We start from the raw sequence: 13,734 nt of genomic DNA, 5'->3' as shown, positions 1-13,734 counted from the left end.
CCAACTGCCGCTCTTCGCCTGGAGCTAGCGGAAGCCAAGCCCAAACAGCGGAAGGAGCGCACGACAACCCAAGTACCCCACCCACCTGTCCCTTCAAACAAAATCCCATCAACCCCACCATCTGCCCCACCTGTGACAGAGACTGTAGGTCCCGCATTGGATTCATCAGTCACCTGAGAACTCATTAGTGTGGAAGCAAGTCATCCTCGACTCCAAGGCATTGCCTAAGAAGAAGCTAGAGTACAAAAGTGTGGATATTATGATGAACCTGTATAAGATACAGGTTTGGCCTCAACTAGAGTATTGTGACCAAAGGCAACATAAGAAAAAACATTTTTACGCAGCGAGTTGGTCCAGACCTGCGGTAATCAGCTGGGCAGTGTGAGCTGAGAGTGCACGGTGGGGCAGTGGTGCCAGGCGGTAACACGGAAGGTGAGTGAGCTCCAGGGAGTGGGTTACTCTGAGGGGAAACTTTGGGTGAAAAGCACCGAGTGCGGCCCCGAGCCCCATTATCCACATTATCCACTTTATAAACACCCGGTGTGGTGGGCCTCAGGCCCGAACAAGATCCCATGGGTCCGGCGAGTTCACAAGTGACTGCAGGGGCTGTGTTCTACTGTTATTGCTGCTGTTAATTACATCGTGCTCATTCTGATAGTTGGGGTTTGTTTCAACTGATGCTAACAACCCCTATAACTGGGTTGGAGTTTAAGATTTTGAAATTTCAAATAACACAATGTGTTGGTATTTGATGTCACCAAGATAAGAGGAGACTAATTGAAGTCCTGTTACCGACTGCTCCAATTTTGGGCCTTTTCTCCTTTCTAACGTGATATTATTTCTGTTCTCATACCTTTGGTAACTCTCATGGACAAGTCCCAATTCCCCATTTCTTCCAGAGTGCTTCTCCTCATCTTGGTATCTAGGGTTGTTATCGGTAACATGCCCAGAATCACTAAACACAGAACCCAGTCTGTTGATCACTTTCAGCTACTGGACTTAGCGTGTGCCCCACAGCATCTCTTTCACCTTCGATGTGTCAACAGAGCATCAGACCTGCAAACATGGTTTCAATTTAAATTTGATTCCACTCAGGAAATGTATTAAAAAAATAAATAAGTAAAAGCAAACTGATCACATCAAATAATTGGCAAAGGTTTAGAGTCAACAAGATGAACAAGTAAACACATCACGACCCAATAACCCAGCTCTATAGTCACAGGAAAATCTGTTATCAAACTCCTCGAGTGGAGCGATTAAAGAACAATGCTAATTCTAAGAACATCTAGAATCTGTTGTAAATATCTTTCAAATCCTGACTGGTACAATCTGCCGGTTTCTTTTCAGTTGCAGTGAATGGAAGATTAGAGGGATGTTGGCATATGGAACTCGGTTAATTCATCTTCTGAAAGGTGTTTGTGTTAAGTTCATTTGATAGAGGGGAAAATGTGGTTGGTATCATTCGAGAGAGGGAGAGGGAGAGAGACAGAGTTCACTGAGCAACAGTTGGTGTTTGCAACCAACTAGCTGTGGATAGTTCCATCGTAGAATGTTTAGATTAGAAATATTATGTTGGGATCAGAAATGTCTAAAGACCAGTGGTTTGTGCTTGTCACAGGAAGGCCACAGTGTTTTTACGTGCTTCTAATATTGATGCATGTTGAAGAAAATTGGTGATCATTAGTGGTCATTTTCCAACAGTCTATAGATTCTGGATCAGTTCCTATGGACTGGAGGGTAGCTAATGTAACACCACTTTTTTAAAAAAGGAGGGAGAGAGAAAACAGGGAATTATAGACCGGTTAGCCTGACATCGGTGGTGAGGAAATTGTTGGAATCAATTATTAAAGATGAAATAGCAGCGCATTTGGAAAGCAGTGACAGGATCGGTCCAAGTCAGCATGGATTTATGAAAGGGAAATCATGCTCGTCAAATCTTCTAGAATTTTTTGAGGATGTAATGTAGAGTGGACAAGGGAGAACCAGTGAATAGTAAGGAAAGACATTGGCTTGGATGATGTGGAATCGGTATGGGTGGAGCTGCGGTATACCAATGGGCAGAAAACGCTGGTGGGAGTTGTGTGCAGGCCACCAAACAGTAGTAATGAGGTTGGGGAAAGCATAAAACAAGAAATAAGGGATGTGTGCAATAAAGGTACAGCAGTTATCATGGGTGACTTTAATTTACATATAGATTGGGTTAACCAAACTGGTAGCAATGCGGTAGAGGAGGATTTCCTGGAGTGTATTAGGGATGGTTTTCTTGACCAATATGTGGAGGAACCGACTAGAGAGCTGGCCATCCTAGACTGGGTGATGTGTAATGAGAAAGGACTAATTAGCAATCTTGTTGTGCGAGGCCCCTTGGGGAAGAGTGACCATAATATGGTAGAATTCTTTAAGGTTGAGAGTGACACAGTAAATTCATAAACTAGGGTTGTAAACTTGAGGAAAACTAACTTTGAATGGATGAGGCGTGAATTGGCTGGAATTGACTGGCAAATGATACTTAAAGGGTTGACAGTGGATAGGCAATGGCAAACATTTATAGATCACATGGATGAACTTCAACAGTTGTACTTCCCTTTCTAGAGTAAAAATAAAATAGGGAAGGTGGCTCAACCGTGGCTAACAAGGGAAATTAAGGATAGTGTTAAATCCAATGAAGAGGCATATAAATTGGCCAGAAAAATCAGCAGACCTGAGGACTGGGAGAAATTTAGAATTCAGCAGAGGAGGACAAAGGGTTTAATTAGGAGGGGAAAATAGAGTATGAGAGGAAGCTTGCCGGGAACATAAAAACTTACTGCAAAAGCTTCTATAGATATGTGAAAGAAAAAGATTGGTGAAAACAAACGTAGGTCCCTTGCAGTCGGACTCAAGTGAATTAATAATGGGGAACAAAGAAATGGCAGACCAATTGAACAAATATGAAGGAAGACACAAATGACCTTCCGGATGTACTAGGAGACCAAGGATCTAGTGAGAAGGAGGAACTGAAGGATATCCTTTAGGCGGGAAATTGTGTTGGGGAAATTGATGGGATTGAAGGCCAATAAATCCCCAAGGCCTGATTGTCTGCATCCCAGAGTACTTAAGGAGGTGGCCCTAGAAATAGTGGATGCATTGGCAATCATTTTCCAACAATCTATCGACTCTGGATCAGTTCCTATGGACTGGAGGGTAGCTAATGTAACACCACTTTTCTTAAAAAGGAGGGAAAGAGAAAACATGTAATTATAGACCGGTTAGCCTGACATCAGTAATGGGGAAAATGTTGAAATCTATTATTAAGGATGAAATAGCAGCGCATTTGGAAAGCGGTGACAGAATCGGTCGAAGTCAGCATGGATTTATGAAGGGGAAATCTAGCTTGACCATTCTTCTGGAATTTTTTGAGGATGTAACTAGTAGAGTGGACAAGGGAGAACCAGTGGATGTGGTGTATTTTGACTTTCAAAAGACCTTTGACAAGGTTCCACATAAGAGATTGGTGTACAAGATCAAGGCACATGATATTGGGGGTAATGTACTGGCGTGGATAGAGAATTGGTTGGCAGGCAGGAAGCAGAGAGTCGGGATAAACTGGTCCTATTTGGAATGGGAGGCAGTAACTAGTGGAGTACCGCAGGGCTCAGTGCTGGGACCCCAGCTCTTCACAATATACATTAATAATTTGGATGAAGGAATTGAGGGTAATATCTTCAAGTTTGCAGATGACACTAAACTGGGTGGCGGAGTGCGCTGTGAGGAGGATGGTAAAATGCTGCAGGGTGATTTGGACAGGTTAGGAGAGTGGGCAAATGCATGGCAGATACAGTATAATGTGGATAATGTGAGGTTATCCACTTTGGTGGTAAAAAACACGAAGGCAGAATATTATCTGAATGGCGGCAGATTAGGAAAAGGGGAGGTGCAACGAGATCTGGGTGTCATGGTTCATCGGTCATTGAAAGTTGGCATGCAGGTACAGCAGGTGGTGAAGAAGGCAAAAGGCATGTTGGCCTTCATAGCTAGAGGATTTGAGTATAGGAGCAGGGAGGTCTTACTGCAATTGTACAGAGCCTTGGTGAGGCCGCACCTGGAATATTGTATTCAGTTTTGGTCTCCTAATCTGAGGAAGGACGTTCTTGCTATTGATGGAGTACAACGAAGGTTCACCAGACTGATTCCTGGATGGCAGGACTGACATATGAGGAGAGCCTGGATCAACTGCGATTGTATCCACTGGACTTTAGAAGAATGAGAGGGGATCTCATAGAAACATATACAATTCTGACCGGATTGGACAGGTTAGAGACAGGAAGAATGTTCCCGTTGCTGGGGAGTTCCAGAACCAGGGGTCACAGTCTAAGAATAAAGGGTAAGTCATTTAGGACCGAGATGAGGAAAAACTTCTTCACTCAGAGAGTGGTTAATCTGTGGAATTCTCTTCCACAGAAAGTTGTTGAAGCCAGTCCATTAGATATATTCAAAAGAGAGTTAGATATGACCAAATGGATCAAGGGGTATGTAGAGAAAGCAGGAAAGGGGTACTGAGGTTGAATGATCAGCCATGATCTTATTGAATGGTGGTGCAGGCTTGAAGGGCCGAATGGCCTGCTCCTGCACCTATTTTCTATGTTTAAGAAAATGCAGACTTGTGTCTCTGGACTATGTAGTAGCCAGGGACTACTATATTAGGTACTGCCTGCTCCAGTTTGATGAGAGGTTGATGGCATAGCAAGAGATCCAGCAGTTTCAAGAATTTATCTCCAGTTATCTGCAGACATCGAATGTCACAGCGTCTTGACAAAATTGGACATATGACTACCCTATTGGGTTAAATTATTGGGATCAATTGTTATAGAACTGTTACAGAATTGAATTCTTATAGAATGGAAAAGTTGTGAAGTTATGCTTAACCTGTATCGAACATTGGTTAGACTGCACTTGAGACTACTGCATAGAAATCTGGTTGCCATATTAAAAAAAGGATATAGATGCACTGGAGGGGGTCCAGAGAAGATTTACAAGGATGATAGTAGAAATGAGGGTATATCTGTCCTATAAGGAGAAGTTGGGTCTCTTCTCTCTTCAAAAAAGAAGGCTGAATGATGACCTTATAGAGTTCTTTAAAATTATGAAAGATTTTGATAGAGTAGATACAGAGTGAGTGTTTCCATTTGTGGGGAAGAGCATAACAAGAGGTCATCAATATACGATAGTTACCAAGAAATCAAATAGGGAATTGAGAAGAAACTTTTTTACTCAAAGATTGGTGAAAATGTGGAACTCGCTACCACAGGAAGTGGCTCAAGTGAATAGTATAGAAATATTTAAGGGGCAGCTAGTCAAGCATATGAGGGGGAAGGGAATAGAGGGTTATGCTGATAGAAGTAGATGAGGACAGATGGGAGGTGGCTCGAGTGGAGTATAAACACCAGCATGGGCTTGTTGGGCCGAATAGTATGTTTTTGTGCCGTATATCCCATGTAATCCTGTTTTCCAAGACACACTGCTTGAAGGTGGAGATAAATGACTTGAATCCAAATGCAATTGTTACTTTAATGTTCTTTGTAATATCACAAAGTCTGGACATAATTTGCTTGTGAAATTAAAATTGATGTGCTGTTCAAGCACATGAGGAGGGAAAATTAACTGAAATTTAAGGGGATAATCAAGTTTGGTTTTTGAAAAGATCCAGTCTATGTGGTCTTGTCCAAACTACATATTCAGAAAGAAGTTGTGTTAAAAGTAACTTCATTTTGCAGATTGAATTGCTCTCTGGTATATTTTGGGGAATAAAAGGTCCAAGAAGAGTTAAGTAAAAATGGTTAAATAAAATTAAACAAACAAATGGGTTATAACTTGGAGCAAGTGGGAATGTTTAATCTATATTTAAAGATATTATGATATTGTATTGGACAGTAAAATTCTTCCAGGGCTCATGAATGAAATGGTGAATACTGTATCAAAGTTGACGAGAGGAAGTGAGTGAAGATGTAAGATGAAAACAGGTAAATTACACCATCAATTTGGATTTTTTTCTTAAATCATTGTTCTTGGGTGAATTGGCATAAATCATCTGGGTGCAATCTGGTATTAATGCAAATGTTTTTGAAAGTCAGGGAAGTGTAGTAAATTGATAAGATTTCTCTTCAAGATGTTTGTGTCATTGCCTGTACTGAACAATAAGAAAACTGGATTTGATGGCTTGATGGGGTTTATTTTATCTTTAAAATGTTTTGAATTGTGTGTTTCAGTGAAGTTAGGCGCAATGCTGCAGTTAATTGTGGGTGCTGAACTGTTTCTGGCGAATTCATGTGGACTGTGTTAATTGGGAATAGATGTGTGTGGGATCATTCTGTTCTGAACACATTGCTGGGCTGCGGGCTTGTCCTCAGTCCCAGTTAAGAAATGTTTTTGACACCAAATCCAGGGACTACTTACATGATGGCGCCAAATCCAGGGTCCACTTATATTGTGACACCAAATCCAGGGATCACTTACATTCAGACAGTAAAACCAGGGACCACTTGCATTGTGATCCCAAATCCAGGGGGCACTTACCGATGACACCAAATCCATGGACCACTTACACTGAGAATCTAGATTCAGGGACCACTCACACGCTGATACCAAATCCAGGGATTACCAATACTGTGACACAAAATCCAGGAACCAGGTACACTGAAGCACCAAATTCGGGGACCACTTATACTAAGACACCAATTTATATAGCGTCTTTCACGACCACCGGACATCTCAAAGTTTTTTTTACAGCCAATAAAGTACTTTTTGAAGTTAGTCACTGTTGTAATGTGGGAAACGCAGCAGCCAATTTGCGCACAGCGAGCTCCCACAAACAGCATTGTGATAATGACCAGATAATCTGTTTTTTTTGTTATGTTGATTTAGGGATAAATATTGGCCAGGGCAGCGGGGATAACTTCCCCGGTCTTCTTCGAAATACAGGCAACTCACGATTATCTGGGTCCCTCGGGGATTGGGCTATGCTGGGTAAACGATTTCTCAGTTAGAGTGAGTTGACATTATAAAGTTAAAACTTCAATGAATAAATACTGTGCAAACAGTAACAAGGCAGTTAAGTATGGACATTACCAACATGTGTGCAGGTGGCCTCAAGGTGGAGATTGTCTAGCTCCGGGGTTCCGGAGTGCGCTGCCTTCCCAGGCCGAAAGGACTCCGGCCTCAGTGACCCGATGCCTTCCCGAGCCGAAAGGACTCCGACGTCAGCGGTGGCTACGAGAGACAGCGGCTGCAGCAGCACGCACAAACAAGGCATTTCTAATGCCATTACAAAGGTTTCCCATTGCATCCGTGTGCGATAATCGAGAGCTGCCTGTAATATGGGATCTTTTAGCCCACTTGAAAGAACAAACGGGGCCTTTGTTTACAGTGCAGTGCTCCCTCAATCTTCTGACTCAGAGGTGAGTGTGCTACGCACTGAGCAAAATTACATAGAATATACGGCACAAAAACGGGTCATTCGGACTATCCAGTCCATGTCGGCGTTTATGCGCCGCTCGGGAATTATAGCGCCTCAATATAAGGAATGGTAATCTTCATCCCAGGTATAGGGGTTATTAAGATCAGAAAAAACAAACTCAAGCTGCCAGAATGAACATGGTTCAGTGCTCAAAGCAATCACTTTAAATCCAGGTCCATTCAGGAACGTGGGCTTTCAATGGCGTGGCTTCTTCCCAGCATTCACCGCGGGGGAGAATGTGCCGCACGCAGCCTACAGGAGCCTAATGCGCAAGCGCGGAACCCGCCTTGGTTTGGAGCACGTGCAGTGCGTGTAATGGTGGAGACAGTATCGAGCGGCTGCGGACAACTCGGTAAGATTCAGCGGAGGGGCGTAATGGATCCGCGAGAGGCCGGAGAGGGTTCCTAAACAACTGGTGTATGCCGCAAGCCCGGAATAATAACCTGATAGCCCCACGTTTGCAGCTCGCGGCTTTCTCCAGGTCACAGGCCCAGGCTAACGGCCGCCATCTTTGTACAGGAAGGCCGCTTCAGCGCTCCACCATCTTGAAACAGTGAGTAGTAAAGCGCATGCGCGGCTCTCTTGGTTATAAATCGTGGGCAGAGATTCAGTGTCTGGTCCCAATCGGGTCCTAGTGTCCGCGTAATAAAATGGCTGCCTCAGTTATTTTTCTCTCACTCTTCACACGTTGGATTTCTCACCATCCCTCCTAAAGATGCTGCTCAGTTTACATCCCACACATTTGTAGCAACAGCCACAGTCCCAGGGCTGGAATGCCCCGTCTACAGTCCAAGGGTTAGAATCCCCATGTACAGTCCCAGGGTTAGAATCCCCACGTACAATCCCAGGGTTAGAAGCCCTACATACAGTCCCAGGGTTAAAATCCCCATGTATAGTCCCAGAGTTAGAATCCTCATGTACAGTCCCAGGGTTAGAAGTCCCCATGTACAGTCCCAGGGTTAAAATCCCCATGTACAGTCCCAGGGTTAGAATCCTCATGTACAGTCCCAGCGTTAGAATCTCCATGTACAGTCCCAGGGTTAGAATCCTCAGATACAGTCGCAGGGTTAGAATATCCATGTACAGTCCCAGGGTTGGAAACCCCGTGTATAGTCCCAGGGTTAGAATCCCCATGTACAGCCCCAGGGTTGGAATCCTGGGACTGTACGCAGACATAAAAAAAGAAGCCTTGAATCTTAGTTGGGAAAGCAATCATAGAAACATGATTCAGTTTCTATACTAATATATTTGAAATCAAATCCAATGAATTGTTGCAAGTAACATATTCCTTTCATGCCGAGTGGGAAACAATTGATGTCTGGGATGTGCAGAGTGTTCGCGCCTGGTTACACAGCGTGTCTCATGGCTCTCCACTACAATTGCACTTCTTTCAGTTCAGAGTCTTATTTACAAATCCAACTGACTGGATGGACCTCGCCGTTTAAACCCCATCACAGAAATATCATCACTTGATGTTCATTTATGCTAAACCTTAATAAAACATTGGTTAGACCTTAGCTTGAGTATTGTGTTCAACTCTGGGCTTCAAACTTTAGGAATAATGCCAAGCTTTTAGAGAGGGTGCAGAATGAATGGTGCCAGGATAAGAACATAAGAAATAGGAACAGGAGTAGGCCAAACAGCCCCTCGAGCCTGCTCTGCCATTCAATAAGATCATAGCTGATCTGATTATGGACTCAGCTGCACTTTCCTGCCCGCTCCCCATAACCCCTTATCCCCTTATCGTTTAAGAAACTGTCTATTTCTGTCTTAAATTTATTCAATATCCCAGCTTCCACAGCTCTCTGAGGCAGCAAATTCCACAGATTTACAACCCTCAGAGAATAAATTTCTCCTCATCTCTGTTTTAAATGGGCGGCCCCTTATTCTAAGATCATGCTCTCTAGTTCTAGTCTTCCCCCATCAGTGGAAACATTCTCTCTGCATCCATCTTATCAAGCCCCCTCATAATCTTATACGTTTCAATAAGATCACCTCTCATTCTTCTGAATTCCAATGAGTAGAGGCCCAACCTACTCAATCTTACCTCATAAGTCAACCCCTTCATCTCCGGAATCAACCTAGTGAACCTTCCCTGAACTGCCTCCAAAGCAAGGAGTGGATCAGGAACTTCAGTTATGTGGAGAGACTGGAGAATGTTTCCTCCGGAGAGCAGAAAAGGATAAAAGGAGATTTGATAGAGATGTACAAAAAGAGTAAATATGGAGAAAGTGTTTCCAGTGGCAGAAGGGTAGGTAACCAGAGGAGTCAGACTTCAGATGATTGGCAAAAGAACCGGGGGTGAGATGTGGAATCATTTGTTACACAGTGACTAGTTGTGACTTGGAATGCTCTGCCTGAAAGGGTGGTGGAAGCAGATTAATAGTAACTTTCAAATAATACTTGAAGGGAAAAATATACTGTGCTATGGGTAAAGAGCAGAGGATTGAGACTCACTGAATAGTTCTACCAAAAGGCTGGCACAGACACGATGGGCTGAATGGCCTCCTTCTGTGCTGTACCACTCTCCGGAAATGGTGGATGGTCTTACACAGAGTGTTCTGCGTGGTGGAATACGCCCTATTTCCATCATCAGGGGGGCAGCGCACGGAAAGGGCTGATCCCGGAGAGCGCCTTCCTGCGCGGAGCGGCTCCCTGAGACTGTCCGGAGTGAGCGCAGCCTCAGCAACACCGAGTGCAGGTCTCAGATCCCGAGTCAGAGCCGCAGGGCCTGGCAGACAAGTGGCCAGGGCTGCGGCACCAGGAAACCCTGGGGGCAGCACCTCCCCCACACAAGGAAAACAAAAGCTTGCATTTATACAGAAGGCCCAGCAATTCCAGGCCGCACTGTGTTGGGATGGGCACTGGATGTCGAAGTCAGTCCCTGGCCTCCTGTGTAGGTCTGTTTGTTGCATCAGTTTGAGCTGCAGTGGGGATGGAGGAGAAGCTGCTGGGTTTAACCCCCAGTACTTCTCTGCCCAATAGGATCAACAATTTCCCATGTGGTCCTGTCGGGGGAGGTAGGTTCCCTTCCCTGAAGGACATCAGTGACCAGTTGGATTTTTATGACAATCCAGCAGCTTTCATGGTGACATTTCTCCAGTGCCAGCCTTACAAATGACCAGATTCATTGAGCTCAATTTCACAACCTGTCTTTATGATTTGGTAGGTTCTCTCTCACCTTCCATTTCCTGTTTGAAATTTATTTTACAGGGTGTCCAAAGGGGAGGATTTGCAGACGGGAATCTCAAACCAAACGTCACGTCAAGATCTCACGGAGTTACTCAATACATCAGGACCGAAATATGATCGGCCTTTGAACATGGAAGCTAAACGCACCGTTTACAATGGGAAGAAATGGTACACATGCTCTGTGTGTGGACAAGGCTTCAGCCTATCGTCCAACCTGGAGAGACACAAGCGCAGTTACACTGGGGAGAGGCCATTCACCTGCTCCCTGTGAGGACAGGGTTTCACTCGGTCATCCGATCTGCTGACACACCAGTGACTTCACACTGGCGAGAGACCATTTACCTGCTCAGTGTATGGAAAGGGATTCACTCGGTCATACCATCTTGTAACTCACCAGCGAATTCACACTGGGGAGAGGCCATTCACCTGCTCCGTGTGTGGCAAGGGATTCGCTCAATCATTCGAATAGCTGACACACCAACGAGTTCACACTGGGGAGAGACCGTTCACCTGCTCTGAGTGTGCGAAGGGTTTCACAAAGTCATCCACCCTGCTGAAACACCAGCGAGTTCATATTGGGGAGAGGCCGTTCACCTGCTCTGAATGTGGCAAGGGAGTCACTCAGTCATCCCACCTACTGAGACACCAGCGAGCTCACAAGTTACTGCAAGGTTTGGATTCTGCTGTTGTTGCTGCTGTTAATCACATCCTGGATTGAATCGTGTTCATTCTGACTGTTGGAGTTTGTTTCTGCTGGTGTTAATAATCTTTTAACTGAGCTGGAGTTTAATATTTTGATATTTCAAATAACACAGTTTGTCAATATTTAATGTCTCCAAGATAAGAGGAGACTAGTTGATGTCCTGTTACTGACTGCTACATTTTGGGGCCTTTTCTCCTTTCTAACTCTACATTATTTCAGTTTTCATACCTTTGGTTACTCTCATGGACAAGTCCCAGCTCCCCATACCTTCCAGCGTGCCTCTCCTAGCCTTGGGATGCAGTGATGGTATCGGTAACATGCCCAGGATCACGAAACACAAAACCCAGTCTGTTAATCACTTTCAGCTACTAGACTTTGCGTGTGACCCACAGCATCTCACTCACCTTCAATGTGTCAATAGAGCATCCCGCCTGAAAACCTCATCTTGAATTTAAATCCACTCAGCAAATGTATTTAACAAAATATAAACAAGTAAATACATAATGGTCCAATAATCCAACTTTATATTCAAAGCAAGAAGTCTGTTATCTAACTCCTCGAGTGGACAAAATAAATATCCCAAATGTAAGAGCTCCTCGAATCCTTCAATACCTTTCAAATCATGACCAGTTCCTCCTTATTCTAGAATTCCCCATCCCTGTGGGAGTCGATATTGATCAAAAACTGCTAATTGGAAATTTCTAACATTTTTTCTCTTTCCGGTGTTTAAAGCTGACCAGTTTCTTCTCCCAGAGAATCTCCAAAGAGACTCTTTGATTTAAACACAGATCTCCCCTCTCTTTTATCTGGGATGAGAGTTACTGGGAATTTGAATACCTGACCACTCAAAAGGGCCTGTCAGTCAAATGCAGACTGAACCAATCACACAGCTTGGTGTCAGTGTGAACTATTACTCTCTCCAGCCTGTAACCGATGAAACTTGTAACACTGAGGCTGAAATTCCACTTCAGTGCACCGGGGGTGCAGGCAGTGCTGGGCACAGAGGGAGCAGCAAACCGGTTCGGAGTGGGCACGCTGGCTTTGCCCTTTCCCGGGGTTTTCCAAAGCGTGCTGGGGCCCAGTGAGCTTTCACTGCTCTCGGGTATTTCTGTGCGTGTCCTCACTGGCCCTGGAATTCCCACACATTGCCAGCTCTCTGTGCCTTCAAACACTGGAGTAAAGCCGAGTCCTGCAGGCACACAGTCACCAGGAGGAGTTTCTAACTGTCTAGACCGAACTTTTGGGGATTAATACCACTTTTGGGCCAGATGTGGTCCTGTTTCCTGTTCCCTTGGTTTAAATCTTTATTTGTTCTTTTTGGTTTGGTTTCACTTTCAATGATGGGCCTCCCACTAAAAGCACTTTGTCTGATCTGCCTTTGGGAATTAGCAGACCCATGGCATCACTGACATGCCAATCGATTCCACAGAATCAGCTAGTTAGAAACTCTAATCAGATCAGGGGAAAGGACAGGGTTTGTCTGTTATTGACTGCAATGTAAGCTTAAACCAGAGTGAGTAATAGAATAGATTAGATTATAATGTGAGATGCTTACACATACAATTGTGAAACTATAAGAAATAATATAATTAACAGTAGGCAGATTCGTTTAAGGATATTGAGAACATTGCTGAAGAAAAGTATCTGCTGGGATCCAGGGAATATGTTCAAGTTCCAGCAGTCTTTTCCTTGCTTCCTGCCAAAACCCAGCAGAGAAGACAAAGAAGAGTTCGGTGCCAGAGGTGGATCACTACAGGGTATAAAAGTGAAGGGAGACTGATGTAAGCGGGCAGTTGGGACTGGAGACTCCGGAGATCAAGCTCAGGGTGCCCAATGTTCCATCCAGCGGGCTGACCTCATGTCAGTTACTGTGGACACATGGAACTTGCATGTTTACTCTGATTGATGGATCAGTATAAGGTACGGCATTGGGCAGAGAATCTGCTCATCTTTTACTTCTCAATAAGGTATTTAAGTTGCTGACACTGGACTCAAGAACCTGGTAATTAATAAGACAAGGCATTAGCTAGAATCTTCATCATCATCATAGGTAGTCCCTCGGAATCGAGGAGGACTTGCTTCCACTCCCAAAGTGAATTCTTTTATGGCTGAACAGCCCGATACGAGAGCCACAGACCCTGTTACAGGTGGGACAGACATTCGTCGAGCGAAGCTATCAGTGGGGCTGGTTTGCCATGCGCTCCTTCCGCTGCCTGCACTTGGCCTCTTCATGCTCTTTGAGTTGAGACTCAAAGAGCTCAACGCCCGCCCAGATGGACTTTCTCCACCTCAGGCGATCTGCGGCCAGGTTCTCGCAGCTGTCAGTGGTAATGTCACACTTTACCAG

General features: G+C 44.5%; 1 pseudogene; it reads left to right on the top strand.

Moving 5' to 3' along the window:
* Window positions 1-13,734, top strand: part of LOC139274126 (zinc finger protein 585A-like) — a 104,828-nt pseudogene that overhangs the window by 12,997 nt on the left and 78,097 nt on the right.

The sequence above is a fragment of the Pristiophorus japonicus genome, chromosome 9, assembly GCF_044704955.1.
Source record: "Pristiophorus japonicus isolate sPriJap1 chromosome 9, sPriJap1.hap1, whole genome shotgun sequence".
Lineage (NCBI taxonomy): Eukaryota > Metazoa > Chordata > Chondrichthyes > Pristiophoridae > Pristiophorus > Pristiophorus japonicus.
The sequence above is the reverse complement of the archived record's forward strand: the minus strand, read 5'-3'. Positions and strand labels throughout refer to the sequence as shown.